The sequence below is a fragment of the Channa argus genome, unplaced genomic scaffold (genome assembly GCF_033026475.1).
Source record: "Channa argus isolate prfri unplaced genomic scaffold, Channa argus male v1.0 Contig194, whole genome shotgun sequence".
NCBI classification, from domain to species: domain Eukaryota; kingdom Metazoa; phylum Chordata; class Actinopteri; order Anabantiformes; family Channidae; genus Channa; species Channa argus.
Genome location: NW_027125412.1, coordinates 1 through 28,000, shown reverse-complemented (window position 1 = coordinate 28,000; position 28,000 = coordinate 1). Strand labels below are relative to the sequence as shown.

The following is a 28,000-nucleotide window of genomic DNA, read 5'->3' as shown; positions in this document are numbered from 1 at the left end:
TTAACATGACTTGCCTTCCATCTCCATGTACTTTTAAAAATGACAGTCTGTTTATATGTCACCTGTGAGAGAGCGGATCTGATTCAGGTTGAGGTTCATCCGGGTTTTCAAGTTGGAAAAATTTTCATGACTGATCAGGCAGAATATTTACTGACTTGTACTGTATACTTTACCAATTTGATTTCTTAAGAGAATAAAAAAAAGGTGTGTTTGAAGTGGTGGTGGTATAGTGGTGAGCATAGCTCCCTCCCCAGCCGTTGACCACGGTTTGATTCCCTGCCCTTGCAGTTGTCTTCTGTTTAGCAATTTGAAATTTGTGTGGTTTTTCGATACTTTAGAAATGTCAAAGTAAACATGTTTGTAGGGTAAAGAGAACAAGCTTTGATCAGACTAAAGAAAATGCGCTAGGAAAAGAGTCAAGAGTTGTTGGCTTTAAACAATCACGGCTCTAAAGGACCTTCATTCCATCGTTAGGTGTGGCCTCCTAATGATCGTCATCTTCCTGGGGATGTATGAAAGCCACTACAGCAATGGTGTCTGACACTGCTTACTCTGTTGGAGCGGGTCTTTACATGAACAAGTGGGGATCTGAGAGTCCTTGACAGACAAATCTGCAAATTCTTCTTTAAAGGGATTGAAGACGGCTCTATTTCCTATTCCCATGTGTATGGCTTGCATTGGTGTGCAACCAGAGTTGTAGCTCAGTGGTAGATGGCATGTGTTGCATGTAGAAGGCCCTGGGATCAATCCCTGGCATCTCCACATGCTTTTAAAAATGCCAGTCTGTTTATTTCTCACTTGTGAGAGAGCGGATCTGATTCAGGTTGAGGTTGATCCGGGTTTTAAAGTTGCAATAAGTTTCATGAAAGAAGCTAATGTACTAAATCTATACTGTCAACGGTCAATGAATCTCTGCAACAAGCGCAGCATCTGAACCAATATTCAGCGCACTGCAGACAAGAGCCAACTATCTTTGAAACTTAACGAAACTCTTTCAACTAAAAAGAAGTCGATTTGACATGACTTACCTTCCAGACCCGGATGACTGAGACTCATTACTGACATGTGGTAGAGCGCATGCTTTGCATGTATGAGGCCCTGGGTTCAATCCCCAGCATCTCCACGTGCTTTAACAAAATGATAGTGTCTTTGTTTCTCAGCTAAGAGTGGAAAATAACTGACTTGGGCTTGCTTCATGACCATGGCAAGGCAATGTGACTGGGTGAACTAGCCAACTATCTTTGAGAACATTTTAACGACAAAGAAGTCCATTTGACGTGACTTACCTGCCAGACCCTGGGATCAATTCCTGGCATCTCCATGTACTTAAAAAATGACAGTCTGTTTATTCGACACCTGTGAGAGAGTGGATCTCATTCAGGCTGAGGTTCATCCGGGTTTTCAAGTTGCAAAAATTTGAATGACTGTGCCTCCTTGTCTTCCAACTATGCCCAGCTAACTATTGCTCTACCCACTGCCAATTACCTGGATTACGTGTGTTGAGACAGTCACCAATTGGAAGAGAACATTATGCTTTGCCTTATCCCACCCCACCCTAAACTAAGATGCTATCTTTAAGCTCTGATTGGCTGAACAAACCTGATCCAGGTAGTAGGTATTGTGTACAGCCGAAATTGTCAGAAAACAAGCAAGACGAGGGTCCTTGACAACCAAGTCTGGGAATGCTTGCTTACGGGTATTTGAGACTGCTCTATTTCCACTTCCCATGTGATCTTAATCTGTCATGATGTTGGGGATGTAGCTCAGTGGTAGAGCGCATGCTTTGCATGTATGAGGGTTCAATCCCCGGTATCTCCATGTGCTTTAATTAAATGACAGTCGGTTTGTTTCTCACCTGAGAGTGGAAAATGAGTGTCTTGGGCTTACTTCATGACCGTTGCAAGGCAATGTGACTGGGTGCACTAGCCAACTATCTTTGAAACTAAAATGAAGTCCATTTAACATGACTTGCCTTCCATCTCCATGTACTTTTAAAAATGACAGTCTGTTTATATGTCACCTGTGAGAGAGCGGATCTGATTCAGGTTGAGGTTCATCCGGGTTTTCAAGTTGGAAAAATTTTCATGACTGATCAGTCAGAATCTTTACTGACTTCTACTGTATACTTTACCAATTTGATTTCTTAAGAGAATAAAAAAAAGGTGTGTTTGAGGTGGTGGTGGTATAGTGGTGAGCATAGCTCCCTCCCCAGCCGTTGACCACGGTTTGATTCCCTGCCCTTGCAGTTGTCTTCTGTTTAGCGATTTGAAATTTGTGTGGTTTTTCGATACTTTAGAAATGTCAAAGTAAACATGTTTGTAGGGTAAAGAGAACAAGCTTTGATCAGGCTAAAGAAAATGCGCTAGGAAAAGAGTCAAGAGTTGTTGGCTTTAAACAATCACGGCTCTAAATGACCTTCATTCCATCGTTAGGTGTGGCCTCCTAATGATCGTCATCTTCCTGGGGATGTATGAAAGCCACTACAGCAATGGTGTCTGACACTGCTTACTCTGTTAGAGCGAGTCTTTACATGAACAAGTAGGGATCCGAGAGTCGTTGACAGCCAAATCTGCAAATTCTTCTTTAAAGGGATTGAAGACGGCTCTATTTCCTATTCCCATGTGTATGGCTTGCATTGGTGTGCAACCAGAGATGTAGCTCAGTGGTAGATGGCATGTGTTGCATGTAAAAGGCCTTGGGATCAATCCCTGGCATCTCCACATGCTTTTAAAAATGCCAGTCTGTTTATTTCTCACTTGTGAGAGAGCGGATCTGATTCAGGTTGAGGTTGATCCGGGTTTTAAAGTTGCAATAAGTTTCATGAAAGAAGCTAATGTTCTAAATCTATACTGTCAACGGTCAATGAATCTCTGCAACAAGCGCAGCATCTGAACCAATATTCAGCGCACTGCAGACAAGAGCCAACTATCTTTGAAACTTAACGAAACTCTTTCAACTAAAAAGAAGTCTATTTGACATGACTTACCTTCCAGACCCGGATGACTGAGACTCTTTACTGACTTGTACTGTATACTCTACCGATTAGATTTTTTAAGAGAATGAAAATAAAGTGCTTTTGAAGCGATGGTGGTATAGTGGTGAGCATAGCTGCCTTCCAAGCAGTTGACCCGGGTTCGATTCCCGGCCATCGCAGTTGTCTTCTATTTAGCGATTTGAAAATGGTGCGGCCTTTCGGTACTTTCGAAATCTCAAAGTAAGCATCTTCTCTAGAGTGAAGAGATCAAACTTTGAACAGGATCAAGAAAATGCGCTAGGAAAAGAGTCAAGAGTTGTTGTTTTCAAACAATCACGGCTCTAAATGACCTTCATTCCATCGTTAAGTTTGGCCTCCTAATGATTGTCATCTTCCTGGGGATGTATGAAAACCACTACAGCAATGGTGTCTGACACTGCTTACTCTGTTGGAGCGGGTCTTTACATGAACAAGTAGGGATCCGAGAGTCCTTGACAGCCAAATCTGCAAATGCTTCTTTAAAGGTGTTGAAGACGGCTCTTTTTCCTATTCCCATGTGTATGGCTTATGTGCCAGTGCAACTGGGGACGTAGCTCAGTGGTAGAGGGCATGCTTTGCATGTATGAGGCCCTGGGTTCAATCCCCAGCATCTCCACGTGCTTTAACAAAATGATAGTGTCTTTGTTTCTCAGCTGAGAGTGGAAAATAACTGACTTGGGCTTGCTTCATGACCATGGCAAGGCAATGTGACTGGGTGAACTAGCCAACTATCTTTGAGAACATTTTAACGACAAAGAAGTCCATTTGACATGACTTACCTGCCAGACCCTGGGATCAATTCCTGGCATCTCCATGTACTTAAAAAATGACAGTCTGTTTATTCGACACCTGTGAGAGAGTGGATCTCATTCAGGCTGAGGTTCATCTGGGTTTTCAAGTTGCAAAAATTTGAATGACTGTGCCTCCTTGTCTTCCAACTATGCCCAGCTAACTATTGCTCTACCCACTGCCAATTACCTGGATTACGTGTGTTGAGACAGTCACCAATTGGAAGAGAACATTATGCTTTGCCTTATCCCACCCCACCCTAAACTAAGATTCTATCTTTAAGCTCTGATTGGCTGAACAAACCTGATCTAGGTAGTAGCTATTGTGTACAGCCGAAATTGTCAGAAAACAAGCAAGACGAGGGTCCTTGACAACCAAGTCTGGGAATGCTTGCTTACGGGTATTTGAGACTGCTCTATTTCCACTTCCCATGTGATCTTAATCTGTCATGATGTTGTGGATGTAGCTCAGTGGTAGAGCGCATGCTTTGCATGTATGAGGGTTCAATCCCCGGTATCTCCATGTGCTTTAATTAAATGACAGTCTGTTTGTTTCTCACCTGAGAGTGGAAAATGAGTGTCTTGGGCTTACTTCATGACCGTTGCAAGGCAATGTGACTGGGTGCACTAGCCAACTATCTTTGAAACTAAAATGAAGTCCGTTTACCTTTGACTTGCCTTCCATCTCCATGTACTTTTAAAAATGACAGTCTGTTTATATGTCACCTGTGAGAGAGCGGATCTGATTCAGGTTGAGGTTCATCCGGGTTTTCAAGTTGGAAAAATTTTCATGACTGATCAGTCAGAATCTTTACGGACTTGTACTGTATACTTTACCAATTTGATTTCTTAAGAGAATAAAAAAAAGGTGCGTTTGAAGTGGTGGTGATATAGTGGTGAGCATAGCTCCCTCCCCAGCTGTTGACCACGGTTTGATTCCCTGCCCTTGCAGTTGTCTTCTGTTTAGCGATTTGAAATTTGTGTGGTTTTTCGATACTTTAGAAATGTCAAAGTAAACATGTTTGTAGGGTAAAGAGAACAAGCTTTGATCAGGCTAAAGAAAATGCGCTAGGAAAAGAGTCAAGAGTTGTTGGCTTTAAACAATCACGGCTCTAAATGACCTTCATTCCATCGTTAGGTGTGGCCTCCTAATGATCGTCATCTTCCTGGGGATGTATGAAAGCCACTACAGCAATGGTGTCTGACACTGCTTACTCTGTTAGAGCGAGTCATTACATGAACAAGTAGGGATCCGAGAGTCGTTGACAGCCAAATCTGCAAATTCTTCTTTAAAGGGATTGAAGACGGCTCTATTTCCTATTCCCATGTGTATGGCTTGCATTGGTGTGCAACCAGAGATGTAGCTCAGTGGTAGATGGCATGTGTTGCATGTAAAAGGCCTTGGGATCAATCCCTGGCATCTCCACATGCTTTTAAAAATGCCAGTCTGTTTATTTCTCACTTGTGAGAGACGGATCTGATTCAGGTTGAGGTTGATCCGGGTTTTAAAGTTGCAATAAGTTTCATGAAAGAAGCTAATGTTCTAAATCTATACTGTCAACGGTCAATGAATCTCTGCAACAAGCGCAGCATCTGAACCAATATTCAGCGCACTGCAGACAAGAGCCAACTATCTTTGAAACTTAACGAAATTCTTTCAACTAAAAAGAAGTCCATTTGACATGACTTACCTTCCAGACCCGGATGACTGAGACTCTTTACTGACTTGTACTGTATACTCTACCGATTAGATTTTTTAAGAGAATGAAAATAAAGTGCTTTTGAAGCGATGGTGGTATAGTGGTGAGCATAGCTGCCTTCCAAGCAGTTGACCCGGGTTCGATTCCCGGCCATCGCAGTTGTCTTCTATTTAGCGATTTGAAAATGGTGCGGCCTTTCGGTACTTTCGAAATCTCAAAGTAAGCATCTTCTCTAGAGTGAAGAGATCAAACTTTGATCAGGATCAAGAAAATGCGCTAGGAAAAGAGTCAAGAGTTGTTGTTTTCAAACAATCACGGCTCTAAATGACCTTCATTCTATCGTTAAGTTTGGCCTCCTAATGATTGTCATCTTCCTGGGGATGTATGAAAACCACTACAGCAATGGTGTCTGACACTGCTTACTCTGTTGGAGCGGGTCTTTACATGAACAAGTAGGGATCCGAGAGTCCTTGACAGCCAAATCTGCAAATGCTTCTTTAAAGGTGTTGAAGACGGCTCTTTTTCCTATTCCCATGTGTATGGCTTATGTGCCAGTGCAACTGGGGATGTAGCTCAGTGGTAGAGCGCATGCTTTGCATGTATGAGGGTTCAATCCCTGGTATCTCCATGATCTTTAACTAAATGACAGTCTGTTTGTTTCTCACCTGAGAGTGGAAAATGAGTGGCTTGGGCTTACTTCATGACCGTTGCAAGGCAATGTGACTGGGTGCACAAGCCAACTATCTTTGAAACTAAAATGAAGTCCATTTACCTTTGACTTGCCTTCCATCTCCATGTACTTTTAAAAATGACAGTCTGTTTATATGTCACCTGTGAGAGACCGGATCTGATTCAGGTTGAGGTTCATCCGGGTTTTCAAGTTGGAAAAATTTTCATGACTGATGAATGATTCATGAATGATTTTCATTTTCTGATCAGTCAGAATCTTTACTGACTTGTACTGTATACTTTACCAATTTGATTTCTTAAGAGAATTAAAAAAAGGTGCGTTTGAAGTGGTGGTGGTATAGTGGTGAGCATAGCTCCCTCCCCAGCCGTTGACCACGGTTTGATTCCCTGCCCTTGCAGTTGTCTTCTGTTTAGCGATTTGAAATTTGTGTGGTTTTTCGATACTTTAGAAATGTCAAAGTAAACATGTTTGTAGGGTAAAGAGAACAAGCTTTGATCAGGCTAAAGAAAATGCGCTAGGAAAAGAGTCAAGAGTTGTTGGCTTTAAACAATCACGGCTCTAAAGGACCTTCATTCAATCGTTAGGTGTGGCCTCCTAATGATCGTCATCTTCCTGGGGATGTATGAAAGCCACTACAGCAATGGAGTCTGACACTGCTTACTCTGTTGGAGCAGGTCTTTACATGAACAAGTGGGGATCCGAGAGTCCTTGACAGCCAAATCTGCAAATTCTTCTTTAAAGGGATTGAAGACGGCTCTATTTCCTATTCCCATGTGTATGGCTTGCATTGGTGTGCAACCAGAGTTGTATCTCAGTGGTACATGGCATGTGTTGCATGTAGAAGGCCCTGGGTTCAATCCCCGGCATCTCTACGTGCTTTAACAAAATGATAGTGTCTTTGTTTCTCAGCTGAGAGTGGAAAATAACTGACTTGGGCTTGCTTCATGACCATGGCAAGGCAATGTGACTGGGTGAACTAGCCAACTATCTTTGAGAACATTTTAACGACAAAGAAGTCCATTTGACATGACTTACCTGCCAGACCCTGGGATCAATCTCTGGGATCAATTCCTGGCATCTCCATGTACTTAAAAAATGACAGTCTGTTTATTCGACACCTGTGAGAGAGTGGATCTCATTCAGGCTGAGGTTCATCTGGGTTTTCAAGTTGCAAAAATTTGAATGACTGTGCCTCCTTGTCTTCCAACTATGCCCAGCTAACTATTGCTCTACCCACTGCCAATTACCTGGATTACGTGTGTTGAGACAGTCACCAATTGGAAGAGAACATTATGCTTTGCCTTATCCCACCCCACCCTAAACTAAGATGCTATCTTTAAGCTCTGATTGGCTGAACAAACCTGATCCAGGTAGTAGGTATTGTGTACAGCCGAAATTGTCAGAAAAAAAGCAAGACGAGGGTCCTTGACAACCAAGTCTGGGAATGCTTGCTTACGGGTATTTGAGACTGCTCTATTTCCACTTCCCATGTGATCTTAATCTGTCATGATGTTGGGGATGTAGCTCAGTGGTAGAGCGCATGCTTTGCATGTATGAGGGTTCAATCCCCGGTATCTCCATGTGCTTTAATTAAATGACAGTCTGTTTGTTTCTCACCTGAGAGTGGAAAATGAGTGTCTTGGGCTTACTTCATGACCGTTGCAAGGCAATGTGACTGGGTGCACTAGCCAACTATCTTTGAAACTAAAATGAAGTCCATTTAACATGACTTGCCTTCCATCTCCATGTACTTTTAAAAATGACAGTCTGTTTATATGTCACCTGTGAGAGAGCGGATCTGATTCAGGTTGAGGTTCATCCGGGTTTTCAAGTTGGAAAAATTTTCATGACTGATCAGTCAGAATCTTTACTGACTTCTACTGTATACTTTACCAATTTGATTTCTTAAGAGAATAAAAAAAGGTGTGTTTGAGGTGGTGGTGGTATAGTGGTGAGCATAGCTCCCTCCCCAGCCGTTGACCACGGTTTGATTCCCTGCCCTTGCAGTTGTCTTCTGTTTAGCGATTTGAAATTTGTGTGGTTTTTCGATACTTTAGAAATGTCAAAGTAAACATGTTTGTAGGGTAAAGAGAACAAGCTTTGATCAGGCTAAAGAAAATGCGCTAGGAAAAGAGTCAAGAGTTGTTGGCTTTAAACAATCACGGCTCTAAATGACCTTCATTCCATCGTTAGGTGTGGCCTCCTAATGATCGTCATCTTTCTGGGGATGTATGAAAGCCACTACAGCAATGGTGTCTGACACTGCTTACTCTGTTGGAGCGGGTCTTTACATGAACAAGTAGGGATCCAAGAGTCCTTGACAGCCAATTCTGCAAATTCTTCTTTAAAGGGATTGAAGACGGCTCTTTTTCCTATTCCCATGTGTATGGCTTATGTGCCAGTGCAACTGGGGATGTAGCTCAGTGGTAGAGCGCATGCTTTGCATGTATGAGGCCCTGGGTTCAATCCCCAGCATCTCCACGTGCTTTAACAAAATGATAGTGTCTTTGTTTCTCAGCTAAGAGTGGAAAATAACTGACTTGGGCTTACTTCATGACCATGGCAAGGCAATGTGACTGGGTGAACTAGCCAACTATCTTTGAGAACATTTTAACGACAAAGAAGTCCATTTGACATGACTTACCTGCTAGACCCTGGGATCAATTCCTGGCATCTCCATGTACTTAAAAAATGACAGTCTGTTTATTCGACACCTGTGAGAGAGTGGATCTCATTCAGGCTGAGGTTCATCTGGGTTTTCAAGTTGCAAAAATTTGAATGACTGTGCCTCCTTGTCTTCCAACTATGCCCAGCTAACTATTGCTCTACCCACTGCCAATTACCTGGATTACGTGTGTTGAGACAGTCACCAATTGGAAGAGAACATTATGCTTTGCCTTATCCCACCCCACCCTAAACTAAGATGCTATCTTTAAGCTCTGATTGGCTGAACAAACCTGATCCAGGTAGTAGGTATTGTGTACAGCCGAAATTGTCAGAAAAAAAGCAAGACGAGGGTCCTTGACAACCAAGTCTGGGAATGCTTGCTTACGGGTATTTGAGACTGCTCTATTTCCACTTCCCATGTGATCTTAATCTGTCATGATGTTGGGGATGTAGCTCAGTGGTAGAGCGCATGCTTTGCATGTATGAGGGTTCAATCCCCGGTATCTCCATGTGCTTTAATTAAATGACAGTCTGTTTGTTTCTCACCTGAGAGTGGAAAATGAGTGTCTTGGGCTTACTTCATGACCGTTGCAAGGCAATGTGACTGGGTGCACTAGCCAACTATCTTTGAAACTAAAATGAAGTCCATTTAACATGACTTGCCTTCCATCTCCATGTACTTTTAAAAATGACAGTCTGTTTATATGTCACCTGTGAGAGAGCGGATCTGATTCAGGTTGAGGTTCATCCGGGTTTTCAAGTTGGAAAAATTTTCATGACTGATCAGTCAGAATCTTTACTGACTTCTACTGTATACTTTACCAATTTGATTTCTTAAGAGAATAAAAAAAGGTGTGTTTGAGGTGGTGGTGGTATAGTGGTGAGCATAGCTCCCTCCCCAGCCGTTGACCACGGTTTGATTCCCTGCCCTTGCAGTTGTCTTCTGTTTAGCGATTTGAAATTTGTGTGGTTTTTCGATACTTTAGAAATGTCAAAGTAAACATGTTTGTAGGGTAAAGAGAACAAGCTTTGATCAGGCTAAAGAAAATGCGCTAGGAAAAGAGTCAAGAGTTGTTGGCTTTAAACAATCACGGCTCTAAATGACCTTCATTCCATCGTTAGGTGTGGCCTCCTAATGATCGTCATCTTTCTGGGGATGTATGAAAGCCACTACAGCAATGGTGTCTGACACTGCTTACTCTGTTGGAGCGGGTCTTTACATGAACAAGTAGGGATCCAAGAGTCCTTGAAAGCCAATTCTGCAAATTCTTCTTTAAAGGGATTGAAGACGGCTCTTTTTCCTATTCCCATGTGTATGGCTTATGTGCCAGTGCAACTGGGGATGTAGCTCAGTGGTAGAGCGCATGCTTTGCATGTATGAGGCCCTGGGTTCAATCCCCAGCATCTCCACGTGCTTTAACAAAATGATAGTGTCTTTGTTTCTCAGCTAAGAGTGGAAAATAACTGACTTGGGCTTACTTCATGACCATGGCAAGGCAATGTGACTGGGTGAACTAGCCAACTATCTTTGAGAACATTTTAACGACAAAGAAGTCCATTTGACATGACTTACCTGCTAGACCCTGGGATCAATTCCTGGCATCTCCATGTACTTAAAAAATGACAGTCTGTTTATTCGACACCTGTGAGAGAGTGGATCTCATTCAGGTTGAGGTTCATCCGGGTTTTCAAATTGCAAAAATTTGAATGACTGTGCCTCCTTGTCTTCCAACTATGCCCAGCTACCTATTGCTCTACCCACTGCCAATTACCTGGATTACGTGTGTTGAGACAGTCACCAATTGGAAGAGAACATTATGCTTTGCCTTATCCCACCCCACCCTAAACTAAGATTCTATCTTTAAGCTCTGATTGGCTGAACAAACCTGATCCAGGTAGTAGGTATTGTGTACAGCCGAAATTGTCAGAAAACAAGCAAGACGAGGGTCCTTGACAACCAAGTCTGGGAATGCTTGCTTACGCGTATTTGAGACTGCTCTATTTCCACTTCCCATGTGATCTTAATCTGTCATGATGTTGGGGATGTAGCTCAGTGGTAGAGCGCATGCTTTGCATGTATGAGGGTTCAATCCCTGGTATCTCCATGATCTTTAACTAAATGACAGTCTGTTTGTTTCTCACCTGAGAGTGGAAAATGAGTGGCTTGGGCTTACTTCATGACCGTTGCAAGGCAATGTGACTGGGTGCACAAGCCAACTATCTTTGAAACTAAAATGAAGTCCATTTACCTTTGACTTGCCTTCCATCTCCATGTACTTTTAAAAATGACAGTCTGTTTATATGTCACCTGTGAGAGACCGGATCTGATTCAGGTTGAGGTTCATCCGGGTTTTCAAGTTGGAAAAATTTTCATGACTGATGAATGATTCATGAATGATTTTCATTTTCTGATCAGTCAGAATCTTTACTGACTTGTACTGTATACTTTACCAATTTGATTTCTTAAGAGAATTAAAAAAAGGTGCGTTTGAAGTGGTGGTGGTATAGTGGTGAGCATAGCTCCCTCCCCAGCCGTTGACCACGGTTTGATTCCCTGCCCTTGCAGTTGTCTTCTGTTTAGCGATTTGAAATTTGTGTGGTTTTTCGATACTTTAGAAATGTCAAAGTAAACATGTTTGTAGGGTAAAGAGAACAAGCTTTGATCAGGCTAAAGAAAATGCGCTAGGAAAAGAGTCAAGAGTTGTTGGCTTTAAACAATCACGGCTCTAAAGGACCTTCATTCAATCGTTAGGTGTGGCCTCCTAATGATCGTCATCTTCCTGGGGATGTATGAAAGCCACTACAGCAATGGAGTCTGACACTGCTTACTCTGTTGGAGCAGGTCTTTACATGAACAAGTGGGGATCCGAGAGTCCTTGACAGCCAAATCTGCAAATTCTTCTTTAAAGGGATTGAAGACGGCTCTATTTCCTATTCCCATGTGTATGGCTTGCATTGGTGTGCAACCAGAGTTGTATCTCAGTGGTACATGGCATGTGTTGCATGTAGAAGGCCCTGGGTTCAATCCCCGGCATCTCCACGTGCTTTAACAAAATGATAGTGTCTTTGTTTCTCAGCTGAGAGTGGAAAATAACTGACTTGGGCTTGCTTCATGACCATGGCAAGGCAATGTGACTGGGTGAACTAGCCAACTATCTTTGAGAACATTTTAACGACAAAGAAGTCCATTTGACATGACTTACCTGCCAGACCCTGGGATCAATCTCTGGGATCAATTCCTGGCATCTCCATGTACTTAAAAAATGACAGTCTGTTTATTCGACACCTGTGAGAGAGTGGATCTCATTCAGGCTGAGGTTCATCTGGGTTTTCAAGTTGCAAAAATTTGAATGACTGTGCCTCCTTGTCTTCCAACTATGCCCAGCTAACTATTGCTCTACCCACTGCCAATTACCTGGATTACGTGTGTTGAGACAGTCACCAATTGGAAGAGAACATTATGCTTTGCCTTATCCCACCCCACCCTAAACTAAGATGCTATCTTTAAGCTCTGATTGGCTGAACAAACCTGATCCAGGTAGTAGGTATTGTGTACAGCCGAAATTGTCAGAAAAAAAGCAAGACGAGGGTCCTTGACAACCAAGTCTGGGAATGCTTGCTTACGGGTATTTGAGACTGCTCTATTTCCACTTCCCATGTGATCTTAATCTGTCATGATGTTGGGGATGTAGCTCAGTGGTAGAGCGCATGCTTTGCATGTATGAGGGTTCAATCCCCGGTATCTCCATGTGCTTTAATTAAATGACAGTCTGTTTGTTTCTCACCTGAGAGTGGAAAATGAGTGTCTTGGGCTTACTTCATGACCGTTGCAAGGCAATGTGACTGGGTGCACTAGCCAACTATCTTTGAAACTAAAATGAAGTCCATTTAACATGACTTGCCTTCCATCTCCATGTACTTTTAAAAATGACAGTCTGTTTATATGTCACCTGTGAGAGAGCGGATCTGATTCAGGTTGAGGTTCATCCGGGTTTTCAAGTTGGAAAAATTTTCATGACTGATCAGTCAGAATCTTTACTGACTTCTACTGTATACTTTACCAATTTGATTTCTTAAGAGAATAAAAAAAGGTGTGTTTGAGGTGGTGGTGGTATAGTGGTGAGCATAGCTCCCTCCCCAGCCGTTGACCACGGTTTGATTCCCTGCCCTTGCAGTTGTCTTCTGTTTAGCGATTTGAAATTTGTGTGGTTTTTCGATACTTTAGAAATGTCAAAGTAAACATGTTTGTAGGGTAAAGAGAACAAGCTTTGATCAGGCTAAAGAAAATGCGCTAGGAAAAGAGTCAAGAGTTGTTGGCTTTAAACAATCACGGCTCTAAATGACCTTCATTCCATCGTTAGGTGTGGCCTCCTAATGATCGTCATCTTTCTGGGGATGTATGAAAGCCACTACAGCAATGGTGTCTGACACTGCTTACTCTGTTGGAGCGGGTCTTTACATGAACAAGTAGGGATCCAAGAGTCCTTGACAGCCAATTCTGCAAATTCTTCTTTAAAGGGATTGAAGACGGCTCTTTTTCCTATTCCCATGTGTATGGCTTATGTGCCAGTGCAACTGGGGATGTAGCTCAGTGGTAGAGCGCATGCTTTGCATGTATGAGGCCCTGGGTTCAATCCCCAGCATCTCCACGTGCTTTAACAAAATGATAGTGTCTTTGTTTCTCAGCTAAGAGTGGAAAATAACTGACTTGGGCTTACTTCATGACCATGGCAAGGCAATGTGACTGGGTGAACTAGCCAACTATCTTTGAGAACATTTTAACGACAAAGAAGTCCATTTGACATGACTTACCTGCTAGACCCTGGGATCAATTCCTGGCATCTCCATGTACTTAAAAAATGACAGTCTGTTTATTCGACACCTGTGAGAGAGTGGATCTCATTCAGGTTGAGGTTCATCCGGGTTTTCAAATTGCAAAAATTTGAATGACTGTGCCTCCTTGTCTTCCAACTATGCCCAGCTACCTATTGCTCTACCCACTGCCAATTACCTGGATTACGTGTGTTGAGACAGTCACCAATTGGAAGAGAACATTATGCTTTGCCTTATCCCACCCCACCCTAAACTAAGATTCTATCTTTAAGCTCTGATTGGCTGAACAAACCTGATCCAGGTAGTAGGTATTGTGTACAGCCGAAATTGTCAGAAAACAAGCAAGACGAGGGTCCTTGACAACCAAGTCTGGGAATGCTTGCTTACGGGTATTTGAGACTGCTCTATTTCCACTTCCCATGTGATCTTAATCTGTCATGATGTTGTGGATGTAGCTCAGTGGTAGAGCGCATGCTTTGCATGTATGAGGGTTCAATCCCCGGTATCTCCATGTGCTTTAACTAAATGACAGTCTGTTTGTTTCTCACCTGAGAGTGGAAAATGAGTGGCTTGGGCTTACTTCATGACCGTTGCAAGGCAATGTGACTGGGTGCACTAGCCAACTATCTTTGAAACTAAAATGAAGTCCATTTAACATGACTTGCCTTCCATCTCCATGTACTTTTAAAAATGACAGCTGTTTATATGTCACCTGTGAGAGAGCGGATCTGATTCAGGTTGAGGTTCATCCGGGTTTTCAAGTTGGAAAAATTTTCATGACTGATCAGTCAGAATCTTTACTGACTTGTACTGTATACTTTACATTTTTGATTTCTTAAGAGAATTAAAAAAAGGTGCGTTTGAAGTGGTGGTGGTATAGTGGTGAGCATAGCTCCCTCCCCAGCCGTTGACCACGGTTTGATTCCCTGCCCTTGCAGTTGTCTTCTGTTTAGCGATTTGAAATTTGTGTGGTTTTTCGATACTTTAGAAATGTCAAAGTAAACATGTTTGTAGGGTAAAGAGAACAAGCTTTGATCAGGCTAAAGAAAATGCGCTAGGAAAAGAGTCAAGAGTTGTTGGCTTTAAACAATCACGGCTCTAAAGGACCTTCATTCCATCGTTAGGTGTGGCCTCCTAATGATCGTCATCTTCCTGGGGATGTATGAAAGCCACTACAGCAATGGTGTCTGACACTGCTTACTCTGTTGGAGCGGGTCTTTACATGAACAAGTGGGGATCCGAGAGTCCTTGACAGCCAAATATGCAAATTCTTCTTTAAAGGGATTGAAGACGGCTCTATTTCCTATTCCCATGTGTATGGCGTGCATTGGTGTGCAACCAGAGATGTAGCTCAGTGGTAGATGGCATGTGTTGCATGTAGAAGGCCTTGGGATCAATCCCTGGCATCTCCACATGCTTTTAAAAATGCCAGTCTGTTTATTTCTCACTTGTGAGAGAGCGGATCTGATTCAGGTTGAGGTTGATCCGGGATTTAAAGTTGCAATAAGTTTCATGAAAGAAGCTAATGTACTAAATCTATACTGTCAACGGTCAATGAATCTCTGCAACAAGCGCAGCATCTGAACCAATATTCAGCGCACTGCAGACAAGAGCCAGCTATCTTTGAAACTTAACGAAACTCTTTCAACTAAAAAGAAGTCCATTTGACATGACTTACCTTCCAGACCCGGATGACTGAGACTCTTTACTGACTTGTACTGTACACTCTACCGATTAGATTTTTTAAGAGAATGAAAATAAATTGCTTTTGAAGCGATGGTGGTATAGTGGTGAGCATAGCTGCCTTCCAAGCAGTTGACCCGGGTTCGATTCCCTGCCATCGCAGTTGTCTTCTATTTAGCGATTTGAAAATTGTGCGGTCTTTCGGTACTTTCGAAATCTCAAAGTAAGCATCTTCTCTAGAGTGAAGAGATCAAACTTTGATCAGGATCAAGAAAATGCGCTAGGAAAAGAGTCAAGAGTTGTTGTTTTCAAACAATCACGGCTCTAAATGACCTTCATTCTATCGTTAAGTTTGGCCTCCTAATGATTGTCATCTTCCTGGGGATGTATGAAAACCACTACAGCAATGGTGTCTGACACTGCTTACTCTGTTGGAGCGGGTCTTTACATGAACAAGTAGGGATCCGAGAGTCCTTGACAGCCAAATCTGCAAATGCTTCTTTAAAGGTGTTGAAGACGGCTCTTTTTCCTATTCCCATGTGTATGGCTTATGTGCCAGTGCAACTGGGGATGTAGCTCAGTGGTAGAGCGCATGCTTTGCATGTATGAGGCCCTGGGTTCAATCCCCAGCACCTCCACTTACTTTAACAAAATGATAGTGTCTTTGTTTCTCTGCTGAGAGTGGAAAATAACTGACTTGGGCTTGCTTCATGACCATGGCAAGGCAATGTGACTGGGTGAACTAGCCAACTATCTTTGAGAACATTTCAATGACAAAGAAGTCCATTTGACATGACTTACCTGCCAGACCCTGGGATCAATTCCTGGCATCTCCATGTACTTAAAAAATGACAGTCTGTTTATTCGACACCTGTGAGAGAGTGGATCTCATTCAGGTTGAGGTTCATCCGGGTTTTCAAGTTGCAAAAATTTGAATGACTGTGCCTCCTTGTTTTCCAACTATGCCCAGCTAACTATTGCTCTACCCACTGCCAATTACCTGGATTACGTGTGTTGAGACAGTCACCAATTGGAAGAGAACATTATGCTTTGCCTTATCCCACCCCACCCTAAACTAAGATGCTATCTTTAAGCTCTGATTGGCTGAACAAACCTGATCCAGGTAGTAGGTATTGTGTACAGCCGAAATTGTCAGAAAACAAGCAAGACGAGGGTCCTTGACAACCAAGTCTGGGAATGCTTGCTTACGGGTATTTGAGACTGCTCTATTTCCACTTCCCATGTGATCTTAATCTGTCATGATGTTGGGGATGTAGCTCAGTGGTAGAGCGCATGCTTTGCATGTATGAGGGTTCAATCCCCGGTATCTCCATGTGCTTTAACTAAATGACAGTCTGTTTGTTTCTCACCTGAGAGTGGAAAATGAGTGTCTTGGGCTTACTTCATGACCGTTGCAAGGCAATGTGACTGGGTGCACTAGCCAACTATCTTTGAAACTAAAATGAAGTCCATTTAACATGACTTGCCTTCCATCTCCATGTACTTTTAAAAATGACAGTCTGTTTATATGTCACCTGTGAGAGAGCGGATCTGATTCAGGTTGAGGTTCATCCGGGTTTTCAAGTTGGAAAAATTTTCATGACTGATCAGTCAGAATATTTACTGACTTGTACTGTATACTTTACCAATTTGATTTCTTAAGAGAATAAAAAAAAGGTGTGTTTGAAGTGGTGGTGGTATAGTGGTGAGCATAGCTCCCTCCCCAGCCGTTGACCACGGTTTGATTCCCTGCCCTTGCAGTTGTCTTCTGTTTAGCGATTTGAAATTTGTGTGGTTTTTCGATACTTTAGAAATGTCAAAGTAAACATGTTTGTAGGGTAAAGAGAACAAGCTTTGATCAGTCTAAAGAAAATGCGCTAGGAAAAGAGTCAAGAGTTGTTGGCTTTAAACAATCACGGCTCTAAAGGACCTTCATTCCATCGTTAGGTGTGGCCTCCTAATGATCGTCATCTTCCTGGGGATGTATGAAAGCCACTACAGCAATGGTGTCTGACACTGCTTACTCTGTTGGAGCGGGTCTTTACATGAACAAGTGGGGATCTGAGAGTCCTTGACAGACAAATCTGCAAATTCTTCTTTAAAGGGATTGAAGACGGCTCTATTTCCTATTCCCATGTGTATGGCTTGCATTGGTGTGCAACCAGAGTTGTAGCTCAGTGGTAGATGGCATGTGTTGCATTTAGAAGTCCCTGGGATCAATCCCTGGCATCTCCACATGCTTTTAAAAATGCCAGTCTGTTTATTTCTCACTTGTGAGAGAGCGGATCTGATTCAGGTTGAGGTTGATCCGGGTTTTAAAGTTGCAATAAGTTTCATGAAAGAAGCTAATGTACTAAATCTATACTGTCAACGGTCAATGAATCTCTGCAACAAGCGCAGCATCTGAACCAATATTCAGCGCACTGCAGACAAGAGCCAACTATCTTTGAAACTTAACGAAACTCTTTCAACTAAAAAGAAGTCGATTTGACATGACTTACCTTCCAGACCCGGATGACTGAGACTCATTACTGACATGTGGTAGAGCGCATGCTTTGCATGTATGAGGCCCTGGGTTCAATCCCCAGCATCTCCACGTGCTTTAACAAAATGATAGTGTCTTTGTTTCTCAGCTAAGAGTGGAAAATAACTGACTTGGGCTTGCTTCATGACCATGGCAAGGCAATGTGACTGGGTGAACTAGCCAACTATCTTTGAGAACATTTTAACGACAAAGAAGTCCATTTGACGTGACTTACCTGCCAGACCCTGGGATCAATTCCTGGCATCTCCATGTACTTAAAAAATGACAGTCTGTTTATTCGACACCTGTGAGAGAGTGGATCTCATTCAGGCTGAGGTTCATCCGGGTTTTCAAGTTGCAAAAATTTGAATGACTGTGCCTCCTTGTCTTCCAACTATGCCCAGCTAACTATTGCTCTACCCACTGCCAATTACCTGGATTACGTGTGTTGAGACAGTCACCAATTGGAAGAGAACATTATGCTTTGCCTTATCCCACCCCACCCTAAACTAAGATGCTATCTTTAAGCTCTGATTGGCTGAACAAACCTGATCCAGGTAGTAGGTATTGTGTACAGCCGAAATTGTCAGAAAACAAGCAAGACGAGGGTCCTTGACAACCAAGTCTGGGAATGCTTGCTTACGGGTATTTGAGACTGCTCTTTTTCCACTTCCCATGTGATCTTAATCTGTCATGATGTTGGGGATGTAGCTCAGTGGTAGAGCGCATGCTTTGCATGTATGAGGGTTCAATCCCTGGTATCTCCATGTGCTTTAATTAAATGACAGTCTGTTTGTTTCTCACCTGAGAGTGGAAAATGAGTGTCTTGGGCTTACTTCATGACCGTTGCAAGGCAATGTGACTGGGTGCACTAGCCAACTATCTTTGAAACTAAAATGAAGTCCATTTAACATGACTTGCCTTCCATCTCCATGTACTTTTAAAAATGACAGTCTGTTTATATGTCACCTGTGAGAGAGCGGATCTGATTCAGGTTGAGGTTCATCCGGGTTTTCAAGTTGGAAAAATTTTCATGACTGATCAGTCAGAATCTTTACTGACTTCTACTGTATACTTTACCAATTTGATTTCTTAAGAGAATAAAAAAAAGGTGTGTTTGAGGTGGTGGTGGTATAGTGGTGAGCATAGCTCCCTCCCCAGCCGTTGACCACGGTTTGATTCCCTGCCCTTGCAGTTGTCTTCTGTTTAGCGATTTGAAATTTGTGTGGTTTTTCGATACTTTAGAAATGTCAAAGTAAACATGTTTGTAGGGTAAAGAGAACAAGCTTTGATCAGGCTAAAGAAAATGCGCTAGGAAAAGAGTCAAGAGTTGTTGGCTTTAAACAATCACGGCTCTAAATGACCTTCATTCCATCGTTAGGTGTGGCCTCCTAATGATCGTCATCTTTCTGGGGATGTATGAAAGCCACTACAGCAATGGTGTCTGACACTGCTTACTCTGTTGGAGCGGGTCTTTACATGAACAAGTAGGGATCCAAGAGTCCTTGACAGCCAATTCTGCAAATTCTTCTTTAAAGGGATTGAAGACGGCTCTATTTCCTATTCCCATGTGTATGGCTTGCATTGGTGTGCAACCAGAGTTGTGGCTCAGTGGTAGATGGCATGTGTTGCATGTAGAAGGCCCTGGGATCAATCCCTGGCATCTCCACATGCTTTTAAAAATGCCAGTCTGTTTATTTCTCACTTGTGAGAGAGCGGATCTGATTCAGGTTGAGGTTGATCCGGGTTTTAAAGTTGCAATAAGTTTCATGAAAGAAGCTAATGTACTAAATCTATACTGTCAACGGTCAATGAATCTCTGCAACAAGCGCAGCATCTGAACCAATATTCAGCGCACTGCAGACAAGAGCCAACTATCTTTGAAACTTAACGAAACTCTTTCAACTAAAAAGAAGTCCATTTGACATGACTTACCTTCCAGACCCTGGGATCAATTCCTGGCATCTCCATGTACTTAAAAAATGACAGTCTGTTTATTCGACACCTGTGAGAGAGTGGATCTCATTCAGGCTGAGGTTCATCCGGGTTTTCAAGTTGCAAAAATTTGAATGACTGTGCCTCCTTGTCTTCCAACTATGCCCAGCTAACTATTGCTCTACCCACTGCCAATTACCTGGATTACGTGTGTTGAGACAGTCACCAATTGGAAGAGAACATTATGCTTTGCCTTATCCCACCCCACCCTAAACTAAGATTCTATCTTTAAGCTCTGATTGGCTGAACAAACCTGATCTAGGTAGTAGGTATTGTGTACAGCCGAAATTGTCAGAAAACAAGCAAGACGAGGGTCCTTGACAACCAAGTCTGGGAATGCTTGCTTACGGGTATTTGAGACTGCTCTATTTCCACTTCCCATGTGATCTTAATCTGTCATGATGTTGTGGATGTAGCTCAGTGGTAGAGCGCATGCTTTGCATGTATGAGGGTTCAATCTTGGTATCTCCATGTGCTTTAACTAAATGACAGTCTGTTTGTTTCTCACCTGAGAGTGGAAAATGAGTGTCTTGGGCTTACTTCATGACTGTTGTAAGGCAATGTGACTGGGTGCACTAGCCAACTATCTTTGAAACTAAAATGAAGTCCATTTACCTTTGACTTGCCTTCCATCTCCATGTACTTTTAAAAATGACAGTCTGTTTATATGTCACCTGTGAGAGAGCGGATCTGATTCAGGTTGAGGTTCATCCGGGTTTTCAAGTTGGAAAAATTTTCATGACTGATCAGTCAGAATCTTTACGGACTTGTACTGTATACTTTACCAATTTGATTTCTTAAGAGAATAAAAAAAAGGTGCGTTTGAAGTGGTGGTGGTATAGTGGTGAGCATAGCTCCCTCCCCAGCTGTTGACCACGGTTTGATTCCCTGCCCTTGCAGTTGTCTTCTGTTTAGCGATTTGAAATTTGTGTGGTTTTTCGATACTTTAGAAATGTCAAAGTAAACATGTTTGTAGGGTAAAGAGAACAAGCTTTGATCAGGCTAAAGAAAATGCGCTAGGAAAAGAGTCAAGAGTTGTTGGCTTTAAACAATCACGGCTCTAAATGACCTTCATTCCATCGTTAGGTGTGGCCTCCTAATGATCGTCATCTTCCTGGGGATGTATGAAAGCCACTACAGCAATGGAGTCTGACACTGCTTACTCTGTTGGAGCAGGTCTTTACATGAACAAGTGGGGATCCGAGAGTCCTTGACAGCCAAATCTGCAAATTCTTCTTTAAAGGGATTGAAGACGGCTCTATTTCCTATTCCCATGTGTATGGCTTGCATTGGTGTGCAACCAGAGTTGTATCTCAGTGGTACATGGCATGTGTTGCATGTAGAAGGCCCTGGGATTAATCCCTGGCATCTCCATATGCTTTTAAAAATGCCAGTCTGTTTATTTCTCACTTGTGAGAGAGCGGATCTGATTCAGGTTGAGGTTGATCCGGGTTTTAAAGTTGCAATAAGTTTCATGAAAGAAGCTAATGTACTAAATCTATACTGTCAACGGTCAATGAATCTCTGCAACAAGCGCAGCATCTGAACCAATATTCAGCGCACTGCAGACAAGAGCCAACTATCTTTGAAACTTAACGAAACTCTTTCAACTAAAAAGAAGTCCATTTGACATGACTTACCTTCCAGACCCGGATGACTGAGACTCTTTACCGACTTGTACTGTATACTCTACCGATTAGATTTTTTAAGGGAATGAAAATAAAATGCTTTTGAAGCGATGGTGGTATAGTGGTGAGCATAGCTGCCTTCCAAGCAGTTGACCCGGGTTCGATTCCCGGCCATCGCAGTTGTCTTCTATTTAGCGATTTGAAAATTGTGCGGTCTTTCGGTACTTTCGAAATCTCAAAGTAAGCATCTTCTCTAGAGTGAAGAGATCAAAATTTGATCAGGATCAAGAAAATGCGCTAGGAAAAGAGTCAAGAGTTGTTGTTTTCAAACAATCACGGCTCTAAATGACCTTCATTCCATCGTTAAGTTTGGCCTCCTAATGATTGTCATCTTCCTGGGGATGTATGAAAGCCACTACAGCAATGGTGTCTGACACTGCTTACTCTGTTGGAACGGGTCTTTACATGAACAAGTAGGGATCCGAGAGTCCTTGACAGCCAAATCTGCAAATGCTTCTTTAAAGGTGTTGAAGACGGCTCTTTTTCCTATTCCCATGTGTATGGCTTATGTGCCAGTGCAACTGGGGATGTAGCTCAGTGGTAGAGCGCATGCTTTGCATGTATGAGGCCCTGGGTTCAATCCCCAGCATCTCCACGTGCTTTAACAAAATGATAGTGTCTTTGTTTCTCAGCTGACAGTGGAAAATAACTGACTTGGGCTTGCTTCATGACCATGGCAAGGCAATGTGACTGGGTGAACTAGCCAACTATCTTTGAGAACATTTTAACGACAAAGAAGTCCATTTGACATGACTTACCTGCCAGACCCTGGGATCAATCCCTGGGATCAATTCCTGGCATCTCCATGTACTTAAAAAATGACAGTCTGTTTATTCGACACCTGTGAGAGAGTGGATCTCATTCAGGCTGAGGTTCATCTGGGTTTTCAAGTTGCAAAAATTTGAATGACTGTGCCTCCTTGTATTCCAACTATGCCCAGCTAACTATTGCTCTACCCACTGCCAATTACCTGGATTACGTGTGTTGAGACAGTCACCAATTGGAAGAGAACATTATGCTTTGCCTTATCCCACCCCACCCTAAACTAAGATGCTATCTTTAAGCTCTGATTGGCTGAACAAACCTGATCCAGGTAGTAGGTATTGTGTACAGCCGAAATTGTCAGAAAAAAAGCAAGACGAGGGTCCTTGACAACCAAGTCTGGGAATGCTTGCTTACGGGTATTTGAGACTGCTCTATTTCCACTTCCCATGTGATCTTAATCTGTCATGATGTTGGGGATGTAGCTCAGTGGTAGAGCGCATGCTTTGCATGTATGAGGGTTCAATCCCCGGTATCTCCATGTGCTTTAATTAAATGACAGTCTGTTTGTTTCTCACCTGAGAGTGGAAAATGAGTGTCTTGGGCTTACTTCATGACCGTTGCAAGGCAATGTGACTGGGTGCACTAGCCAACTATCTTTGAAACTAAAATGAAGTCCATTTAACATGACTTGCCTTCCATCTCCATGTACTTTTAAAAATGACAGTCTGTTTATATGTCACCTGTGAGAGAGCGGATCTGATTCAGGTTGAGGTTCATCCGGGTTTTCAAGTTGGAAAAATTTTCATGACTGATCAGTCAGAATCTTTACTGACTTCTACTGTATACTTTACCAATTTGATTTCTTAAGAGAATAAAAAAAGGTGTGTTTGAGGTGGTGGTGGTATAGTGGTGAGCATAGCTCCCTCCCCAGCCGTTGACCACGGTTTGATTCCCTGCCCTTGCAGTTGTCTTCTGTTTAGCGATTTGAAATTTGTGTGGTTTTTCGGTACTTTAGAAATGTCAAAGTAAACATGTTTGTAGGGTAAAGAGAACAAGCTTTGATCAGGCTAAAGAAAATGCGCTAGGAAAAGAGTCAAGAGTTGTTGGCTTTAAACAATCACGGCTCTAAATGACCTTCATTCCATCGTTAGGTGTGGCCTCCTAATGATCGTCATCTTCCTGGGGATGTATGAAAGCCACTACAGCAATGGTGTCTGACACTGCTTACTCTGTTAGAGCGAGTCTTTACATGAACAAGTAGGGATCCGAGAGTCGTTGACAGCCAAATCTGCAAATTCTTCTTTAAAGGGATTGAAGACGGCTCTATTTCCTATTCCCATGTGTATGGCTTGCATTGGTGTGCAACCAGAGATGTAGCTCAGTGGTAGATGGCATGTGTTGCATGTAAAAGGCCTTGGGATCAATCCCTGGCATCTCCACATGCTTTTAAAAATGCCAGTCTGTTTATTTCTCACTTGTGAGAGAGCGGATCTGATTCAGGTTGAGGTTGATCCGGGTTTTAAAGTTGCAATAAGTTTCATGAAAGAAGCTAATGTTCTAAATCTATACTGTCAACAGTCAATGAATCTCTGCAACAAGCGCAGCATCTGAACCAATATTCAGCGCACTGCAGACAAGAGCCAACTATCTTTGAAACTTAACGAAACTCTTTCAACTAAAAAGAAGTCCATTTGACATGACTTACCTTCCAGACCCGGATGACTGAGACTCTTTACTGACTTGTACTGTATACTCTACCGATTAGATTTTTTAAGAGAATGAAAATAAAGTGCTTTTGAAGCAATGGTGGTATAGTGGTGAGCATAGCTGCCTTCCAAGCAGTTGACCCGGTTTCGATTCCCGGCCATCGCAGTTGTCTTCTATTTAGCGATTTGAAAATGGTGCGGCCTTTCGGTACTTTCGAAATCTCAAAGTAAGCATCTTCTCTAGAGTGAAGAGATCAAACTTTGAACAGGATCAAGAAAATGCGCTAGGAAAAGAGTCAAGAGTTGTTGTTTTCAAACAATCACGGCTCTAAATGACCTTCATTCCATCGTTAAGTTTGGCCTCCTAATGATTGTCATCTTCCTGGGGATGTATGAAAACCACTACAGCAATGGTGTCTGACACTGCTTACTCTGTTGGAGCGGGTCTTTACATGAACAAGTAGGGATCCGAGAGTCCTTGACAGCCAAATCTGCAAATGCTTCTTTAAAGGTGTTGAAGACGGCTCTTTTTCCTATTCCCATGTGTATGGCTTATGTGCCAGTGCAACTGGGGATGTAGCTCAGTGGTAGAGCGCATGCTTTGCATGTATGAGGCCCTGGGTTCAATCCCCAGCATCTCCACGTGCTTTAACAAAATGATAGTGTCTTTGTTTCTCAGCTGAGAGTGGAAAATAACTGACTTGGGCTTGCTTCATGACCATGGCAAGGCAATGTGACTGGGTGAACTAGCCAAATATCTTTGAGAACATTTTAACGACAAAGAAGTCCATTTGACATGACTTACCTGCTAGACCCTGGGATCAATTCCTGGCATCTCCATGTACTTAAAAAATGACAGTCTGTTTATTCGACACCTGTGAGAGAGTGGATCTCATTCAGGTTGAGGTTCATCCGGGTTTTCAAATTGCAAAAATTTGAATGACTGTGCCTCCTTGTCTTCCAACTATGCCCAGCTACCTATTGCTCTACCCACTGCCAATTACCTGGATTACGTGTGTTGAGACAGTCACCAATTGGAAGAGAACATTATGCTTTGCCTTATCCCACCCCACCCTAAACTAAGATTCTATCTTTAAGCTCTGATTGGCTGAACAAACCTGATCCAGGTAGTAGGTATTGTGTACAGCCGAAATTGTCAGAAAACAAGCAAGACGAGGGTCCTTGACAACCAAGTCTGGGAATGCTTGCTTACGGGTATTTGAGACTGCTCTATTTCCACTTCCCATGTGATCTTAATCTGTCATGATGTTGTGGATGTAGCTCAGTGGTAGAGCGCATGCTTTGCATGTATGAGGGTTCAATCCCCGGTATCTCCATGTGCTTTAACTAAATGACAGTCTGTTTGTTTCTCACCTGAGAGTGGAAAATGAGTGGCTTGGGCTTACTTCATGACCGTTGCAAGGCAATGTGACTGGGTGCACTAGCCAACTATCTTTGAAACTAAAATGAAGTCCATTTAACATGACTTGCCTTCCATCTCCATGTACTTTTAAAAATGACAGCTGTTTATATGTCACCTGTGAGAGAGCGGATCTGATTCAGGTTGAGGTTCATCCGGGTTTTCAAGTTGGAAAAATTTTCATGACTGATCAGTCAGAATCTTTACTGACTTGTACTGTATACTTTACATTTTTGATTTCTTAAGAGAATTAAAAAAAGGTGCGTTTGAAGTGGTGGTGGTATAGTGGTGAGCATAGCTCCCTCCCCAGCCGTTGACCACGGTTTGATTCCCTGCCCTTGCAGTTGTCTTCTGTTTAGCGATTTGAAATTTGTGTGGTTTTTCGATACTTTAGAAATGTCAAAGTAAACATGTTTGTAGGGTAAAGAGAACAAGCTTTGATCAGGCTAAAGAAAATGCGCTAGGAAAAGAGTCAAGAGTTGTTGGCTTTAAACAATCACGGCTCTAAAGGACCTTCATTCCATCGTTAGGTGTGGCCTCCTAATGATCGTCATCTTCCTGGGGATGTATGAAAGCCACTACAGCAATGGTGTCTGACACTGCTTACTCTGTTGGAGCGGGTCTTTACATGAACAAGTGGGGATCCGAGAGTCCTTGACAGCCAAATATGCAAATTCTTCTTTAAAGGGATTGAAGACGGCTCTATTTCCTATTCCCATGTGTATGGCGTGCATTGGTGTGCAACCAGAGATGTAGCTCAGTGGTAGATGGCATGTGTTGCATGTAGAAGGCCTTGGGATCAATCCCTGGCATCTCCACATGCTTTTAAAAATGCCAGTCTGTTTATTTCTCACTTGTGAGAGAGCGGATCTGATTCAGGTTGAGGTTGATCCGGGATTTAAAGTTGCAATAAGTTTCATGAAAGAAGCTAATGTACTAAATCTATACTGTCAACGGTCAATGAATCTCTGCAACAAGCGCAGCATCTGAACCAATATTCAGCGCACTGCAGACAAGAGCCAGCTATCTTTGAAACTTAACGAAACTCTTTCAACTAAAAAGAAGTCCATTTGACATGACTTACCTTCCAGACCCGGATGACTGAGACTCTTTACTGACTTGTACTGTATACTCTACCGATTAGATTTTTTAAGAGAATGAAAATAAAGTGCTTTTGAAGCGATGGTGGTATAGTGGTGAGCATAGCTGCCTTCCAAGCAGTTGACCCGGGTTCGATTCCCGGCCATCGCAGTTGTCTTCTATTTAGCGATTTGAAAATTGTGCGGCCTTTCGGTACTTTCGAAATCTCAAAGTAAGCATCTTCTCTAGAGTGAAGAGATCACACTTTGATCAGGATCAAGAAAATGCGCTAGGAAAAGAGTCAAGGGTTGTTGTTTTCAAACAATCACGGCTCTAAATGACCTTCATTCCATCGTTAAGTTTGGCCTCCTAATGATTGTCATCTTCCTGGGGATGTATGAAAACCACTACAGCAATGGTGTCTGACACTGCTTACTCTGTTGGAGCGGGTCTTTACATGAACAAGTAGGGATCCGAGAGTCCTTGACAGCCAAATCTGCAAATGCTTCTTTAAAGGTGTTGAAGACGGCTCTTTTTCCTATTCCCATGTGTATGGCTAATGTGCCAGTGCAACTGGGGATGTAGCTCAGTGGTAGAGCGCATGCTTTGCATGTATGACGCCCGGGGTTCAATCCCCAGCATCTCCACGTGCTTTAACAAAATGATAGTGTCTTTGTTTCTCAGCTAAGAGTGGAAAATAACTGACTTGGGCTTGCTTCATGACCATGGCAAGGCAATGTGACTGGGTGAACTAGCCAACTATCTTTGAGAACATTTTAACGACAAAGAAGTCCATTTGACATGACTTACCTGCCAGACCCTGGGATCAATTCCTGGCATCTCCATGTACTTAAAAAATGACAGTCTGTTTATTCGACACCTGTGAGAGAGTGGATCTCATTCAGGTTGAGGTTCATCCGGGTTTTCAAATTGCAAAAATTTGAATGACTGTGCCTCCTTGTCTTCCAACTATGCCCAGCTACCTATTGCTCTACCCACTGCCAATTACCTGGATTACGTGTGTTGAGACAGTCACCAATTGGAAGAGAACATTATGCTTTGCCTTATCCCACCCCACCCTAAACTAAGATTCTATCTTTAAGCTCTGATTGGCTGAACAAACCTGATCCAGGTAGTAGGTATTGTGTACAGCCGAAATTGTCAGAAAACAAGCAAGACGAGGGTCCTTGACAACCAAGTCTGGGAATGCTTGCTTACGGGTATTTGAGACTGCTCTATTTCCACTTCCCATGTGATCTTAATCTGTCATGATGTTGGGGATGTAGCTCAGTGGTAGAGCGCATGCTTTGCATGTATGAGGGTTCAATCTCCGGTATCTCCATGTGCTTTAACTAAATGACAGTCTGTTTGTTTCTCACCTGAGAGTGGAAAATGAGTGGCTTGGGCTTACTTCATGACCGTTGCAAGGCAATGTGACTGGGTGCAC

The 28,000-nt window shown here is 42.7% G+C and overlaps 14 non-coding genes across 14 annotated transcripts; all 14 read left to right on the top strand.

The window, feature by feature from the left end:
* Positions 1–3,081: 3,081 nt before the first annotated feature.
* trnag-ucc (transfer RNA glycine (anticodon UCC)) lies at positions 3,082–3,153 on the top strand. The gene has a single exon. It is a non-coding gene; the product is annotated as a tRNA-Gly (tRNA).
* A 404-nt stretch (positions 3,154–3,557) lies between these two features.
* Positions 3,558–3,629, top strand: trnaa-ugc (transfer RNA alanine (anticodon UGC)). Its single transcript has one exon. It is a non-coding gene; the product is annotated as a tRNA-Ala (tRNA).
* Positions 3,630–5,587: 1,958 nt separating this feature from the next.
* On the top strand, positions 5,588–5,659 carry trnag-ucc (transfer RNA glycine (anticodon UCC)). Its single transcript has one exon. It is a non-coding gene; the product is annotated as a tRNA-Gly (tRNA).
* A 2,942-nt stretch (positions 5,660–8,601) lies between these two features.
* On the top strand, positions 8,602–8,673 carry trnaa-ugc (transfer RNA alanine (anticodon UGC)). Its single transcript has one exon. It is a non-coding gene; the product is annotated as a tRNA-Ala (tRNA).
* Positions 8,674–10,197: 1,524 nt separating this feature from the next.
* trnaa-ugc (transfer RNA alanine (anticodon UGC)) lies at positions 10,198–10,269 on the top strand. Its single transcript has one exon. It is a non-coding gene; the product is annotated as a tRNA-Ala (tRNA).
* A 3,167-nt stretch (positions 10,270–13,436) lies between these two features.
* On the top strand, positions 13,437–13,508 carry trnaa-ugc (transfer RNA alanine (anticodon UGC)). Its single transcript has one exon. It is a non-coding gene; the product is annotated as a tRNA-Ala (tRNA).
* A 1,957-nt stretch (positions 13,509–15,465) lies between these two features.
* On the top strand, positions 15,466–15,537 carry trnag-ucc (transfer RNA glycine (anticodon UCC)). Its single transcript has one exon. It is a non-coding gene; the product is annotated as a tRNA-Gly (tRNA).
* A 404-nt stretch (positions 15,538–15,941) lies between these two features.
* trnaa-ugc (transfer RNA alanine (anticodon UGC)) lies at positions 15,942–16,013 on the top strand. Its single transcript has one exon. It is a non-coding gene; the product is annotated as a tRNA-Ala (tRNA).
* Positions 16,014–21,629: 5,616 nt separating this feature from the next.
* On the top strand, positions 21,630–21,701 carry trnag-ucc (transfer RNA glycine (anticodon UCC)). Its single transcript has one exon. It is a non-coding gene; the product is annotated as a tRNA-Gly (tRNA).
* A 404-nt stretch (positions 21,702–22,105) lies between these two features.
* On the top strand, positions 22,106–22,177 carry trnaa-ugc (transfer RNA alanine (anticodon UGC)). The gene has a single exon. It is a non-coding gene; the product is annotated as a tRNA-Ala (tRNA).
* A 1,970-nt stretch (positions 22,178–24,147) lies between these two features.
* Positions 24,148–24,219, top strand: trnag-ucc (transfer RNA glycine (anticodon UCC)). Its single transcript has one exon. It is a non-coding gene; the product is annotated as a tRNA-Gly (tRNA).
* A 404-nt stretch (positions 24,220–24,623) lies between these two features.
* On the top strand, positions 24,624–24,695 carry trnaa-ugc (transfer RNA alanine (anticodon UGC)). Its single transcript has one exon. It is a non-coding gene; the product is annotated as a tRNA-Ala (tRNA).
* Positions 24,696–26,652: 1,957 nt separating this feature from the next.
* On the top strand, positions 26,653–26,724 carry trnag-ucc (transfer RNA glycine (anticodon UCC)). The gene has a single exon. It is a non-coding gene; the product is annotated as a tRNA-Gly (tRNA).
* Positions 26,725–27,128: 404 nt separating this feature from the next.
* Positions 27,129–27,200, top strand: trnaa-ugc (transfer RNA alanine (anticodon UGC)). The gene has a single exon. It is a non-coding gene; the product is annotated as a tRNA-Ala (tRNA).
* Positions 27,201–28,000: the final 800 nt, after the last annotated feature.